This window comes from Macrotis lagotis, chromosome 1 (genome assembly GCF_037893015.1).
Source record: "Macrotis lagotis isolate mMagLag1 chromosome 1, bilby.v1.9.chrom.fasta, whole genome shotgun sequence".
Lineage (NCBI taxonomy): Eukaryota > Metazoa > Chordata > Mammalia > Peramelemorphia > Peramelidae > Macrotis > Macrotis lagotis.
Window position 1 is genome coordinate 923,048,941 of NC_133658.1, and position 4,146 is coordinate 923,053,086.

Sequence of the window (4,146 nt, forward strand, 5' to 3'; positions counted from 1 at the left end):
TATTTTGAATTTCAATACTAAAAAAAGAACATTTCCCAAAGAAAAAGACTGCTGTTCAGTCATTTTAACCAAGTATGACATTTTTTGATTCCATGTGGGGTTTTCTAGGCAAAGATTAAAGAATGGTTTGACATTTAGATGTTTTATGCAATGTTGATCCTTATTCTATATTACATAAAAATAAAAATAAAAATTCAACTTGTTACTTAAAAAATCAAGAAAGACACCTAACTGACTTTCAAGAGCATTCTGCAGAACCTTAAAGTTGAAATTAATTCAGTTTTAGTTCTAAGGAACCAGAAAAGTCTGTGTGAATTTGAAGTGGAAAGATCCCATGGTTCATATCTGTCATGGAATTCTTATTTATATATTATTAGCAGTGCTACCAAACACCTTAGAATAAATGATGCATTTCGAATTTCTGAATATGCTTTAAAATTATTATAATAGAAATGGTATTGATAATATCATAGATAACTAAAGGACTTTTAATCAAGGTAATAGGGTTAAGTGACTTGCTCAGGGTCACACAGTAGGCAATTATTAAGTGTCTGATCCCAGATTTAAACTCAGGTCTTTCTGACTCTATCCACTGTACCAGCTAGTTGTCTATAACTCTAGGGATTTTATTTTCATTTAGATCAGTGATTCAGCTATAACTATCAAGATATAAAGAACAACTCATAATCCCACAATCTCACAAGCAAAATTATAGCTTAATGAGATTTTTCCATCTTGGATAGATTAGGTACAACAATTTTGTTACAATGAGAATTCATGCTATATTACGTAGCAAAAGTTTTTTACTCATTAATAATCCTATAACCTCTTTTATCTGCTTATTCCGTAGACTGTATATAATAGGGTTCAAAAAGGGAGGTATTATGGAATAGAATGTTGAAAGGATTATGTCTTTAATGGACCCAAATTCTGAAGTTGGCTGTAGGTACACAACTGCAGTTGAAAAAAGGAACAATGAAACCACAATAATGTGGGGCAGGCAAGTAGAAAATGCTTTTCTTTGGTCTTCTTTCACTGGAAATCTGAGCACTGTGGAAAATATTCTACTGTAGGATGCAATGATGAAGGCAAAGCAGCCTAACCCAAGCACCAGAACAGAGATAAATAAGGACAACATGTTGCTGAATGTCTCTGAGCAAGAGATCTTGAGTAAAGAGGGGATGTCACAAAAGAACTGAGGGATGATATTGGATTGGCAAAAAGACAATCGAAATGTGCAACCAGTATGGAAACCTGAATAAAAAAAGGTCAGTGACAAAGCATGTGAAGGTCAGCTTCATGCAGACACTGGGTCGCATGATCACTGTGTAATGAAGTGGGTGGCAGATGGCAACATAGCGATCACAAGCCATGACAGTGAGCAAAGTTAATTCAAAATATGCCAAGAAAACGAGCAGAAATACCTGAGCTGCACATCCAGAAAATGAAATAATTCTGTTGTTCACTAGGGAGTTAATGGATGCTAGGGGAACTGTGACTGATATGAAGCAGGCATCCACAATGGACAGATTCCTAAGTAAAAAGTACATGGGGGTGTGGAGTCTCCTGTCAAAAGTGGTGATGATGACAATGAGGAGATTCCCCATCAAGCCTGCTGACTAAAGTAGAAAGAAAAGCAAAAAATATAAGATCTGCAGTTCTTGAGTATCAGAAAATTCCAGAAGGAGAAATTCAGTCATGGTGTCATTAAAATTAGACATTTTTGGATTCAGTAAATGACCTAGGGAGTGAAATTAAATAGTCTATCAGTCAGAGATTATAAAGGATATACTGTGAGTAAAGATGAAAAGTCATTATTTCATTTTTATCATTACTACATAAAATATGGATCTGTCTTTTCCTGGCTGTGTGACTCTGGTCAGTCCAATTACCTATCAATGAAAAAACTCTTACACTGTTTTATGAAAGGTATAGACTTGCACTAGTAAAGGCTATTTCTATATCTGGGAATTCCATCTATTAAAAACATGGATGCTTAAAGACAATAATGTATTGATCATCTGTTTATGAATACATTAGTGCATATAATTTAATAGAGGTCTGAAGCCACCATTGTCTTCCTTTCCCATAGACATCTTAGCTTTATGAATATCCACAAACAAAATAGAAGAAAAAGTCAGAAATTTTAAAAAATATATATTGATTCAAACCTGTTTTTTGCTTTTGCTATCAACAGTGATAGGAACTGTATTTTTTTCTCCTTCCAAGGCCCTCTACATACTTTCCCAATGACTGAAAGTTGCAAGTTTATGGTGGAGATGCATACAAAAATATATTTACCCCAAATAGGGATAGGAGGAGGTGAAATGTGTTAACTTGGTCTGTTATTCTCTCTGATGCTCAGAATATCTCCATCTAAATTTTCCTATAGCTTGTCACTGCGTCTACTGATCTTTATACTTCAGTTTTATTCCATTCACATTCATAAGGCAACCAAAATGAGTGATCTATCTCTCCCAGCTCATCTCCTGTGGAATGGCATTCAAGGGAGCAAATTGTCCTGATAAGACAAAAAAAGGAAAAGGAAAATGAAGGAAGGAAGGAAGGAAGGAAGGAAGGAAAACAAAAGGAGAAAATGAACATTCCATTCAAACTCATTGTATCTTACCTTAACAAGACAACAAATCATCTTATAATTACTTTCTCCAGTATGAGCTTCACAAAGATTTTTTTGAATACTTTCTTTCTTAGAAAACACCTTCAGAAAACAGGCTGAATTGGCAGAAAATTATAAAGATTCCATTGTTATCTGACCATCATAATTCTACTGCCCACTATAGGGAAACCTATTTTCCCTCAATTTTCCCAATTATATTTGTAGTTGAAATTGGACATTATGTTTTAGAAGATGGCTCAATAGACCAATTTCACACTTGGTAGCATTTCCTTGGAGATGTTGTCCCTGCATTTTTATCAAATACACAGAGGCAGAGATCATTGTAGTGTTGTAATTTTCTATAGATAGAAAAAAAAGCAACATGCCAATTAGTCCTCTCAGAAGGACTGAGTTGGACTTCAAGAAATATTAATTACTATGCATGTGTTTGAATATGTATTATGGCTATATTGTTCATTATCTTACAGGTTCCTTCAAAAGAATCAAATAAGCCCACTTCATGCATTCTTCAAAGGGCAGAAGAGGAAAAATTTGTTTCCTGAGTAGCGATTTGGTTTATAAACTCTGTTGATATAGATATGCTGTAGCTATGGTTATAGATTTGACTGACAAAAGGAAAGAGAATTTCAAAAATTTTCTGTAAAATGTTTCAAAATACATTTTATTTTTTTGCATTACATTCATTCCCAAAGATTCCATTATCACACTTTTGTTTTGCTGTACAAGAGACAAACTAGTTAAATACCAATAAAGTAATGACATCTGACAGATTAGAAAACTTGTTTTTTATATTTTTCAAGGCAATGGGGTTAAGTGGCTTGCCCAAGGCCACACAGCTAGGTAATTATTAAGTGTCTGAGGTCGATTTGAACCCAGGTACTCCAAGACCAGTGCTCTATCCACCTAGCTGCCCCAGAAAACTTTTGAAAATCACAGCTCCCCAACCTTCTACAAAGAAAAAAAAGTGGTGAATTCCACTTTGTCCATTCAGTTATCTGATCCATTAATTTTGTTTTTTGTCATTTTATCTTAAGAGTAAAGGATTATTCTCATGATTTAATTGTACACAGCCCCCCCCCACTCAAATCAATTTGAGTGCCTGTCATACCATTACCTCCTTGATGTCATGATCTTCTTCAATGACAAAGGAACAAACATCATCAACTGTTCAAACAAGATAGAGTTCTCAGGAGTTGCACATATCATCTCCCCATGCAGCAATGGAAAAAGTTGAATAACATTTTTACCTTTTTTACCTTTTTATGTGTCTCTTGTATTTTGTTTTTGAACGTTGTATTTTATGTTCAACTCTGATCTTTTCATCAGTAACTTTTAAAGTTCCCTATTTTATTGAATGTTCATTTTTTCCCCTGAAAGATATGCTCGATTTTGATGGAAAGTTGATTATTGGTTGAAATCCAAACTCTTTTGCTTTCTTAGATATTATATATTAGGGTCTCTTATCACTTAAAATTAAATCTATGGTTCTATAATCTTGATTGTGGCTC

The 4,146-nt window shown here is 34.1% G+C and overlaps 1 pseudogene; it reads right to left on the reverse strand.

Moving 5' to 3' along the window:
- Positions 1–775: 775 nt before the first annotated feature.
- LOC141492832 (olfactory receptor 14C36-like) lies at positions 776–1,721 on the reverse strand (annotated as a pseudogene).
- Positions 1,722–4,146: the final 2,425 nt, after the last annotated feature.